This window comes from Chionomys nivalis, chromosome 21 (assembly GCF_950005125.1).
Source record: "Chionomys nivalis chromosome 21, mChiNiv1.1, whole genome shotgun sequence".
NCBI classification, from domain to species: Eukaryota; Metazoa; Chordata; class Mammalia; order Rodentia; family Cricetidae; genus Chionomys; species Chionomys nivalis.
In genome coordinates this window covers 50975451-50987681 of record NC_080106.1, presented here as the reverse complement: position 1 = coordinate 50987681, position 12231 = coordinate 50975451, and the positions used below count along the sequence as shown (strand labels likewise).

The window sequence follows — 12231 nt, the reverse complement described above, 5'->3', positions numbered from 1 at the left end:
ATAGCAAAAGGCTATTGCTTTAGGTTAAAAAGTATAAACATTTTAGAAGACAATTAAAGGGAATTGGGAACTCTGGATTCTTAAGATACACCTGAAACCTGTTAGTCCTGGACTATGAAGCCTGTTAAAGAGGCACACCTGTCTGTATTTTTAGCAGGAAACTTAACAAAAAAAGTAATGAGCTACCAGTACCGTATGTCATCAAATGCCATTAGACAGATCTAGGAGGAATAAATGAGCAAATATAAGACAGCTTTTTAGCTTTGCCGGCAATCCTAATTTTTTTTGTTAGTTCTTAGAGAACATCAGCATAGAAGCAGTGCTTGGTGTCAGCTGCTGAGTACAAGAGGCCCAAAGATTTTCCTGTGAGTGGGGAAGATTTAGTCTACCTGTCTCAGTAGGATGAGATCCATTCTCCAGAAGGCATCCAGGAATCTGAAGAGGTGAAAGGTCGTTTTTTGATGTGTGAGTGGCTTTGCCAAACCCAAAGGCAAGCCTGGAGGTGGAATATCCTTTGCAACCATGTAAAGGGTGCTGCGGGAGCTGGCATGCCATACCCTAAGATCTGTATAGGCACTTGAGAATTGGGTACCACAACCTGTCATTTAAACTGAGCGTATAAGCTAAATTTAGACATGCATTTTATCCAGTTAGTTACAGTTTACCAATGATAGTAAATGTAATAAGATTAAAAGGAATATTTTAATAAGTCAAAGAATATTAGCACATGTGGGTACTCTGACCCAAGATGGTGGTGGGGTCAAAGTGGCAGTTACCCACATGTTTGTATTTTTCCAGAGCTGTTTAGTTTGGAGTTATCTTAAAACGAATACACACATACACAGAAACATAAATCCACATTCTTACTCAGACATACTGTGGCCACATTATTCTAACAGACAGACAAACAAAACACTTTTAAAAACCTGTGTCAACTGACTAACTTAGAATCCCAGTGTGGTTTAGCAGACTCTGTGAGGAGAACCTATATCACCTGACCAACTTAAAATCCTGGTAGTTAGGAGGCAGAAGCCAGGAGAGTGGAAGGACAGAGGGAAATAGCTTTGTTTGAGAATCCCAGAGTGAGACAAAGAGCAGACAGCTAGAGGGGGGAGGGGCCCAGAGGCAGACAAACAGCAAACAGCTAGGAGAAGCAGGGAGTGGGGGAGGGGAACAGGGGAGTAGGCAGGAGCACACATTTAGAAACCATGGGCTATGGAGCCTTGTTTGCTTTACATGAGATGTTAGATAGCCCCAACTTAAGGTGATTTTTAAAAGACTACCTAAGGGCATTTGAGTAATCTGCTTGAATCACAAGGACCCATCAGAAACCCATGCCTTTTGGGACTCAAATCTATCACAATGCTTCCATGGGACAAAACTCAAGTCCCAATGGGGGTGCATGAGGAAATGAGTGGGGACGTCTCCAAACACACAGATCTCACCTCAGCTAAGCCCTGCTTAGCAGCACAGGTCATGCTTTGTGCATAGCCGTGACTTCAACAGAAAGCCCAAAAAATGAATGGGTCCCCTACCCTACTGACTCCAAAAGGGGAACTCACAGAGTGGAAGCCCTTTTTAGCCTGGCAGAGAGTGCACAAGAGAGGTGTTTTCTAGCATGTGGCGCTGAGCCCGTGGGAAAAGCAGACTCCATCTCTGGGAAACCTCCATATATTAGAAATAATCTTAAAACGAGCCTCTCCACCGATGAAAATTATTCCAATCAGACCAAATTAGACTGAATAAAAGATGTCCACATTTAATAAATGCAGTAATCCTGGGTGGCCAGGAGCATGGCAAGGGAAAGAGAGAGAGAGAGACAGAGAGGGCACCACACAAAACCCAGAAACCACGTGTTCTTTTTCTTGGAAGCAGCCTCAATAACCTGTGGGAGTGGTCTTGGTCCTCTCTGGGGAGGGGTCAGCACTTGGTGGGCTTTTCTGGAGGTGGATCCTGGACCAAGGCAATTCCCAGGGGGAGGGGGCTTGAGATGGAACTTTATGTTCCATTGGTACCCCAAGGATGAATGCCACTGGGGTGACACTTTCAATCAATCGGCTATGGCTTTTGGCTTAAAGGCATGAACACTTTAAAAGACAATTAGAGGAAATTTAAAGTTTTGAACCTCTGAAACCTGTTAATCCTGAACTGTGAAGCCTGTGAAAGAGGCTGTCTTTTAGCAGGAAACTTAACTAATGAAGTAATGAGCCACTAGTATCCTAAGTCGTCAAATGCCATCAGACAGAGCTGAGAGGGATAAGTAAATGAGCAGAAGTGAGACAGCTTTTCCTGCTACCCAGGCAATTCCAAGTCTCTCGTGGTCTTTTGTGAACACCAGTCTACCCGGGCACTCCCAAGTCTCTTGTGGTCTTTGGTGAACATCAGTCTAGCTACACAGGTACTCCCAAGTCTCCTCATGGTCTTTGGTGAACACCAGTCTCAGAAACAGTGCTTTTGAGTCTAGGGGTCCTGACAGATTTTCCTGTGGAGAAAGGGTTCTCTCTACCTATCTCGGCAAGAAGAGATGATTGATCCCCCGCCACCAAAGTCCTGTTGTTATTCTTTCTGCAGCGTTGGAAAGGAAACACAAGACACGCGGTGTCCCACGTGGGTAAACTTTAATGGGGGGGGGGGGGACAACAGGTAAGGGACAGGGGGTGAAGAGACGAAAGGAAAAAGAGAGAGACTTATTGTGTCCCCCGTTTTTTAAAGGGGAACCCAGGTGCGTCTGGGAGAATGTCCTGCACATGAGTGGCTTCCCAGGCAGGGTCCAGGCAGCTGATGAAGAGAAAGGCATTTTTTTTTTTTTTTCTGTGTGGCTGGATTTGCCACATCTAAAGCAAGCCTCCAGGAGGAAGTTCTTCTGCAGCCATCTGTCTTCCTGGAGATACAGGATGCTGCAGGAGCTGGCATATCTCTCTATTAAAAGAAGTGTTTTATTAGCTGACATGCTCTCAGATCTGTAAGGTGCTTGAGAATCAAAGTACCATTACCTGTCATGTGTATCTAAATTAGACATAAAACATAAATTTGGACAGACAGTTTACCCAATCAGTTACATCTTAGAGGGCAAGAAGACTAGAAGGAGTATTTTAGTCTCTAGTCTTCAGTTGTGGTCCTGAGACCTATAGCGTAAATCTAATCTGTACAAGGCAAAGCTAAGTTTTAACATTGTAAGCAATTTAATGTTTTAAATTAATGTCAAGGAGTTTTTACTCTTAGTTTACAAAATTTGGATGCCAGCGAGATTAATTCATATACATGAGGTGTAGCTTTAATATCTCAGTAAATTAGCATTATTATGAAACTCATTTTCTTAAGGGCAGGACAGGAATTATCACACAGAAATATAATCTAAGCCAAAGTATATTGGAGAGGAATGTCTTGGTGGGGCCAGAGCACATGAGTGTTCTTAGTAAAGAAGGCACTGAGATTTTCGTTTTGACCTCAACCAAAATGGCAGGTATCCATGTGTTTGTGCTTTTCTTTTCTTTTTTTTTAATTTCTGATTTTTTATTTTGTTTTGAAAAGGCTGGATAAAGGCACCTACACTTGAGAACTTATTAACATGAGTAAAGGCACTGACTTACATAAAACAGGGAAGGAGGAAAGGCCATGGTTAACATCAGAAAAGGCACACACACAAAACGAGGGAAGGAATAAAGGCCATGATTGTTGAAAGGGAACATAAAGCCCTAAATAAATTATCTTACAGAAATATCACACTTGCTTTTCCACTTTTTTACTACTGGTAAAACAAAAAGAAAAAAATTCACATTAAAACTTATCTGTACGCTGGTATAACAATACCACAATTTTTTACATATTAAGTCAGTCAAATAAATATTTTACACAAATTTAAGTTTAAAAAAAATAGGTCAAGTATTTACCTGCTATTTCTTTGGCCTGTTAAAAGACCATTTCTCAACCCGACATTACACTGGACTGTGACACTCTGCATGGTCCCACGTGCATGGCTGTGGCAGGGTGCACATGGGAGCATGCTGTGCACATGTGACCCTACTAACACTGCTGTGTACTTCCGTACGTGGCTTCACTGTGAGGAATACAGACCCTCCGTCCTGTGTCTCATCTAGTGCTGCCAGGAAAGACAGAGGACGCTAACACTGGCTATAGCAGACACTTGCTCAGATGCTATAAAAATGCAGAATCCACTAACTTCGCAGACCCAGAGATGTTGAAGGAGCTGCAGGCCGCTTCCTGCTACCCAGCTCCTGGCCGCCTGGCTAGCTTATGCCCCAAAATAACAACACACAAACTGTATTCTTTTAAACACTGCTTGGCCCATTACCTCTAACCCTTACTGGCTAATTCTCATATCCCGATCAACCCATCTCTAATAATCTGTGTAGCACCAGTCTTACCAGGAAAGATTCAGCATGTCTGACCTGGCAGCTTGCTTCATCGCGTCTGCCCTGGGGAGCAGCTGCATGGCATCTAAGCTCACTTCCTCTTCCTCCCAACATTCTGTTCTGTTTACTCCACCCACCTAAAGACTGACCTATCAAATGGGTCAAAGCAGTTTCTTTATTAGCCAATGACCTTCCTCCATCAGAGAGATACTGAACCGAGCAACAGTTAGTGCCATAAGGGGGTGGGAGAGGCAACAACATAGGACTGGACAAGGATTATAGAGTCTGGGGCTGGGCTCTAGCTGTCTTTCCTGCTGTTTTCTTACAGCCTCTGATCTTGATGAAGATTTAATGGTGTGACATTTTTCTGTTCTATCGACCGACTTTAAGAACAGTGGAAAAGAATGCAGACTTTAAAGCTAGTTTGATATTTATGCTAAAAATAAAACTGAACTATGATTTTGTCCATGCCATTCAGCTCACTTCTTACTGAAATACTACTTTTCTTTTTTTTTGGGGGGGGGGAGAGTTCAAAGTATAGTTTCTCTGTGTAACAGTCCTGTCTGTCCTGGAACTTGTTCTGTAGACCAGGTGAGATTCACCTGCTTCTGCCTCCCAAGTGCTGGGATTAAGGTGTATGTCACCACACCAGGTCTCTTACTGAAATATTAAAATGCAAATCCAGCAACACTTCCCATTTCTGGTGGTCCAAGAGATAAGTTCACCTTTTTAAAGTCAGATACAACTAGGCTGAGGACAGAAACAGCAAACCCTCAAACCAAAGCCAAGCCCTCAAAATGCTAAAACACCAGCACTTTCCATCCAGGATAGAAAAATGAACATCTGAAGTAAAGAGAGCCGCAGGACTGGTCAAGTAGCCAATCAAACACCACCTCCCTGTTGCTGGAGCTGATGGTTACTTGGAGCTTGACACTGCCTCCTTCACTGTTGTTGGCAGTTCCTAGAGTCATAGCTCCGATGTCAAATGTCACAGTGGATCCAGAGGTAACCACAGGCAACGGATTAGTCATTTCTTTTCCATTGACAAAAACTGCACCATTTGTGCTTATGCACACAGCTTGATCTGGCTGCAGAGAGTCATAGCCATTCTGCTTTTCTGCGCACACTCCTATACTGTCTCTTCTGTCCGGCTGCCCCACTATTTCAACTCTGAATGTTAAGGTCTGCCCGCAGAAGTAGGTAGGAGCGCTGGAGCAGAGGACGCCCGGGGACTCGGCATCATTTCGGAGTGATATGTTCCTCCAACTGCTCAGACTGTACCCCTCAAAGCCAGTCCTCCACTCATGAGGCACCAGTGTGGAGTGACCTGTCTGGGGGAACATTCCAAGGACTCCACTCCTGCCGGCCATCTCCTTGGGTGCAGACTCTGAACTGATAATCCACATTGGGGTATATGTGCAACACTATGAATTCAGTTTCAGAACCTACATACACATCTTCAAAATGATTTGCAGTACATTTATGGAACTGGAGCCTGTAATCTTGAGCTGTAAAGTCATCGTCCACCTTACACCATCACACTATGATGCCTCCAGGTTTCTCTATTAATTCTTCAATCTGTACTGGTGGGCGGGAAGCTACTGTTCCATGATTTAAAATGTGATCTTTCACTATGTTAAGAATGGAATCATCCAACTGAGCAGATAAACAGAGTACATCAACTAGCAAAGGCACTTCTGGTAAGCTGTCCAACTGAATGTGTGAGGCCTTTTCGGTAAAATTCCACAATTTATCATTATGTTCTTCTATACCTCCATGAATGCCGATCTCACCTTCTCGGTCCAGGTCATCCGCGGTGTCAACTCCGTGCTCTATGAGCTCCTTGGCAGTCGTCTGATGGTTTGATGACCTCCTGTTCAAAGGTGTCCACCTCTTGCAAAAGGGTCACCAATCGCTCATCCAACAGTTTTCCGAGACTTCCTTTTAAATCACTAAAATGATGTTTGAGGACATCTCGTCTGTGACGCACTCTCTTTTATCTCTGCGCCTCCCGCAGCCCCTGAAGCCGCTGGCCCAGTTCCCGCCAGTAGCTCTGCGCCACCTCCATGTTCTCGTGGGCTTCTTGCAGCAGCACCTCCGGGGGTTCATCACCTCCCTCATCCGGCTGTGCAACCCGCCAGGTTCCTGACTGTGTGTTTGTACTTTTCTAGAGCAGTTGTAATCTGGGATTACAAGTTTTACAGACTTTAAAACAAGCATACACATGAACACAATCACAGACAGAGGCATAGAGCAAACACTCTGGCCACTTAACATTTTTATCCATACATATGGAACAGATAAGACTTTTAACAGAAACAAAACTTCAACACAAAAGAAGAACAAAACTTTTCCCAGGAAACCATATCAGATGACCAACTTAAAAATCCTAAAATAAGAAAGAAACCATAAGAACGAAAGGTGTTTTCTAGCATTAAGGCAGTTCCTAGCAGGTTGGGTCAGCAGCCTGGTGCCCTGAGCGCAGAGAAGGCTCTGTGAAGGGAAAACAAGCAGGCAGCGACAACCAAGGAGTGGAAGAGGGACAGGAGCCTTGTGGAGGACACAGCAGGTTGCAGTTTAAGCTGTGGGTCTCCCAGCTGTTGTGGGAGGGTGGAAGCAGCCCTGTGCTAGGCATGAAGCATTGGCAAAGTTAGAATAGCATCCAAAAAGGGAACAAGTCGGGAACTGGAAGAGCAATTGGACAGAAGCAAGAAATACAGACAGGCAGGGAAGCAAGGAGATTGTCCACAGGCAAAAGCCAGGAGCAGAGAGAGGCTAGGGACAGGGAGAAGAGAGGAGGCAGGGATGCAGTGCTCAGGAACCTCAGCCCCAGATTGGATAAATTCTGTAGAGTGTTCGAGGAGTAAACTTGAACTCCGAAGTATCCATTTACAAACCATTAACTGGAGACTAAGAGTATCCTCCTAAGTAGACTAGAGTCAAAACAATAGGAGGTTTGGGGTACCTCTGTGCAGGACTCCCATACAAGCCTCCCAAAAGGTAGAGACTGTCTCTACCACAGAACAGCGACCAGGCACTGCAACATCTTGACAGGTGGGTTGGAAGGCAGAAGGGGTCCCGGACCCCCTTAGAGGCCATGGCTTGAAACTGGGTAACTCAAAAAGCAAGTCTATCAGAGGGCTGGGAAGGGAGAGTGGTTTTCCATGGTCACCTGGTAGCGGGAAAATTCAGCTCTACTTGAGTTTGGCACCAAACGTTAAGTTAAATTCCTGGTTATTGTGAATCTGCCACTGCTGATGTAATAAGCCAACCAAACAGAATTAATAAATCCAGGTTTATTCTGAGCAAAGCATTCCTAGGTGGCCCTAGGGGAAATTGAGGAGACCACAAGGGGAACCCACAAGGTAGGGCTTTTAATGTCTTCGGGGTGGAGCCGTTGATGGTGGGCTTTCTCATAAGTGGAGTCTGGACTGAGGCAACTCCAGGGAAGGGGGCTTAGGGTGGAGTTTCCACCTGAACATTTCCTGTACTACTTGGTTATCTTATTAGTTAAAAGAAAATCCTTTTCAATTTTATCTACTTTTCTTTTGGCTTTGTCCTGTTTCTGAGTTGCAGCAACTATCTATAAAATATTCTTTTTCTTTCTGTCTTCTTTCCTTTCTTTTCTTTCTTTCGTTTTTCTTCCTTCTTTCCTTCCTTCCTTTCTTTTTTATTTTTAAAACAATCTTAATTTACATACCAATCTCAGTTCCCTCCCCTTCCAGTCCTCTTACTCCCCCACTTTCTCTCCACCCTACCCCCATACACTCCTTAGAGAGGGAGTCAACAAGGTCTGTCACATCACTTGAGGCAGGACAAAGCCCCCCCCCCCCCCCCCCCCGCTGATTTTGGCTGAGCAATGTATCTCTCCACAGAAAATGCTCTACAAAGAGCCATTCATGCACTAGGGATAAAATAAATACTGGTTCCACTCTTAGTGATCCCACAAACTGCTCAAGTCACACATTGTCACCCACTTTCAGAGGGACTAAGTCAATCTTGTACAGGTTCCCCAGCTGTCAGTCCAGAGTCAGTGAGCTCCCACTTGCTCAGGTCAGCTGTTTCTGTGGGTATCTTCATCAGTATTTCAAATTGTATTCTTTCAGTTGAAAAATTCTCCAGGTCTTTATCTTTTTATCTTTACAGACATTTGGTGGTATTTTTTGTAAGTAGAAATTTAATTTAATAAGTACTTCATAGTTCCATTTCTTTTTTAATGTTGTCTGTAAAACATTATAAATTTTTCTTCAAGTCACAGAATTAATATCAAGTTTTCTTATTTAAGCTATTTAAAACTCTAAGGTTCCTTAGAGTTGAATTTTGGGCAAAAAATAAGTGAAATAGCCACTTTCATTCTTTGTTGTCCTTTCTTCCCCCTTAATAATCATAGACATCTTTGCTGATGTGTCCATCTTTCCATGATTGACTTCAGGACTGCCTTCACCACACACTGGATGTCTATGTCTGTTCTTGCGTTCTCTTACTATTGAGCTTGTCTAACCCAATGAGTGCAGATTATTCATTGCTATGACTTTATAAAAAACATTTTTTGCAGTGTTTTATTTGTCTGCAACAATATGCAGTTCCTGCATTCATGAATGGAAGACGTGCTTTCTGTTTTTCTTTAAATGTAGTTTTGAGTTTGAGTCTGTGTCATGAGCAATGCTAGATTTTGTTGTTATTGAGAAAGGGTCTTGAAATGTAGCCCAGTTTGGCCTTGAACTCAATCCTCCTGCCTCCTGTTTCCAACAGCTGAGATCACAGTAGGCTAATAGAATTTGTCTCTGTTCCCGTCTCCTTTATCTGCAACCTGATTTCATTAGGTATGCTATTTTCTAAGCACTTTCATACTTTAAATATATTAATATGTTTAAATTTAAATTATAGTGTTTAACAATTCCTGATGATAGTTGCTGTGAGCTGTATGTTGTACCTATATGCTGTTTGTATGCTGATATTGCACCCTCAGTTGTTGAACTACTCATTAGTTTCTTTTCCTCTCTCAAAACTTTCTCAAAGCTCATGCTGATAAAAGTCTTCATTACCCTCCTTTCTCTTATGTATCTTGTATACTTTCTGGACCACTGTAAGCTGGGCAGACTGTTTTTTGAGGTATATTTTAGTGAGCATTATAGAATGTCATGATTTGTTTGCTGAGAGAACGGATATCCTTCAGTTTGAAGACTCTAATTACAGTTCAGTAATTATTCTGGAAACTGTCTTTAACTTGCTATGTTTTGTTATTTTGTTTCTTTCCTGTTTGCTATTATTTTTCTTCTAATCCCTTCAAACTCTTTCTTGTGTTTCAGGCTGTCCACATCCATCAATCCTATTTTCAATATCCTCTCCTACTTCTTCATTTCTGAAAATATTTTTATTTTCTTGCCTTTCTTCTCTCCTGAAATTACCAACTCAGATAATTATCTTTAATATTTCATTGTATTTACTTTCATTAAAAATTTGTTCTTTTTTATGGTAGTAGTTAAGTTTTATCTCCCCAACCTATTACATAATATGCTTGACTAGAATGTTTATTATTAACTTGTGTGGCAGTTTTTATCTGTTTTTGTTCCTAGCAATAATTTTTGCCTCAAGACATATCTGTCATACATTAAATCCTCTTTCAATGTTGTTTTTCTGAGTGTTTTCATTAAATATTAACTAATTTTTAATTATTATTCAATTTGAGTATATTGAGATTTTCTTCATCCAGCCTTTTGATGTAAGCTTGGTTGTGCAGTGAATAATGGGAAACTCATTTAATGACAGAATTTGGGGATGTACATGAATTATTTAGTCTTTATTTTCCCAGCCATCTTATTTCCACACTTAGGGAGAGTTCACGTCTACGTCATCTGGAGGCTGAGAATATTTGTGAAAAACCTTTCAACTTCACCTTTAAAAATTCTTAAGATCCCTAAAAATATTGAATTATTCTATTGTCAAAATAAGGATCCTATCCCCACTCCCCAGGTAGACCTAATCCTTACATTATGGTTGCTGATTTTCTGCAGGATTAACTACTGTGAGCATCTGTGACAGCCTTTTGCTTCCACTCCCGGTTTATCCCCATATGTGTTAGGAAGAGGTTCACCCCTTACAGAATGTGCTAGGAGGTTCTAGAATGTTGCCTGGTTGAACTTAAATAATTTACTTTGTGATATTTATTGGTTGCTAATTATTTTTAAGAGGTGAAAGAGGTAAAGACCACATTCTAGTCCACATTTTATGAATCAGAGTGTGTAATACTATTTTGAGATATTGAAACAAATGACAAAAAAGGTAATTTTCCTGAAAGAATTAGAATTCAAATATTTGAATCCTTGGCATAAAACATTATTATCATTTCGTATTTTTCTGCTAAGTGATATTCTTAGAAGTTCATCCGCAGTTGCTTATAAAATACTATGTGTAGACTAACATCTCGGTGGAGTGTATTCTTCCAGCTGTTGAAATAAACTATCTTTAGGGTGGTTTTAAAAACAACAGAAGTCTATTGTTGCAAGCAACTAGTCTTGCTAGTCTTAGAGCAGTGTTTCTCAACCTGTGGGTCACAGCCCCTTTGGGTTTAAACAACCTGTTCACAGGGGTCACATATAAGATATCCTGCTTATGAAATATTTATATTGTGGTTTATAGTGGTAGCAAAATTTCACTTATGAAGTAGCAACGTACATAATTTTATAGTTAGGGTTACTAAAACATGATGGACCACAGCATATTAAGGATGGCAACGTCAGGATGGTTGAGAGCATTGTCCTATAGGATGGATACCTGGAGCACAGGTGGCAGAGCTGTGCTTCCTCCAGAGCCACAGGGAGAGGACCCTGCCATGTCTTTTCTTAATTGGAGGTGTCACTCCAATGTGGACCTCTGACACACCCTTCTGTGTGACTGTTCGTCTCTTCTTTCTGTAAAGACACAGGAAACTAGATTTCCTACTTTTGTATTATCTCCTCTTGATTTAAGCAATCATAGCTGCAATGATCCTATTTTCAAATATACTCACTTCTCAGGTATTGGGGATTAGAACTCAACCCATAAGGTAAGCTCCGTTGCTACTTGGTAGAGAATGAATTAGCTAGTTATTATAACTTCAGTTCTTTTTAAATAAGATAAACAAGGCATGTGAAACAACTCTCTGAAAGCATAAACATTGCTCTATTTATTACAGCTATCTTTGTTTCAATTTTGTATAAATTTATAAATTTCTTAAATCTAGGTAAAAGTACTTGGATGTGTTTTTGTTGCTCCTGTATCAGGATGTTCAGATGTCCAGGTTTCTCAGTTGCCTGTTTGATGCACAGACTGGCAGTTCTGTAAGTCCATATAAGTCTTTTTCATGTAGCCCAGGAAGTTAAGACCCTGGAATGATGCTTTGAGTTATCAGTTTGTGAGTGAACAAAAGTTTAAATTCTTGACAATTATAATGGGATATTTATTTCTCCATAACACAGGAAAATATTATTTTGATAAATTAACTTTTTAAGTCATAGTGTTTAGAGTCAATTTTTAAATTTATTTTTTAAAGAATTTTATGAGTTCTGTATTTATATCATTTCTACTCTTATCTCTCTCCCTTCCAAATCTTCCAGTCTCCCCTAATCCCTCTCAATTTTTGATCTCCACTTCTACAGTTAATATTGTTACTTATGTACATATACATATAACGAAATAGATTATCTACATACCTACCTACCTATTTACCTACTTAAATAGGCACACACATTTAACTCAGTAGATAGACCCATTTAGTGTTGTTTCTATGTGCATGTGTTTAGGGCTAAGCACTTGGAAAGCCTTTCAGGGGCCTTATCTCCAGAGAAAAGTGATTTAAAGTAAACCAATAAAGAACTAC

The 12231-nt window shown here is 41.2% G+C and overlaps 1 protein-coding gene and 1 pseudogene across 1 annotated transcript in view; one reads left to right on the top strand and one right to left on the bottom strand.

Annotated features, from left to right (window-relative positions):
- Positions 1 to 12231, top strand: part of Iqcm (IQ motif containing M) — a 425687-nt gene that overhangs the window by 76602 nt on the left and 336854 nt on the right. The window lies entirely within an intron of this gene.
- On the bottom strand, positions 5088 to 11207 carry LOC130863920 (cytokine receptor-like factor 3; annotated as a pseudogene).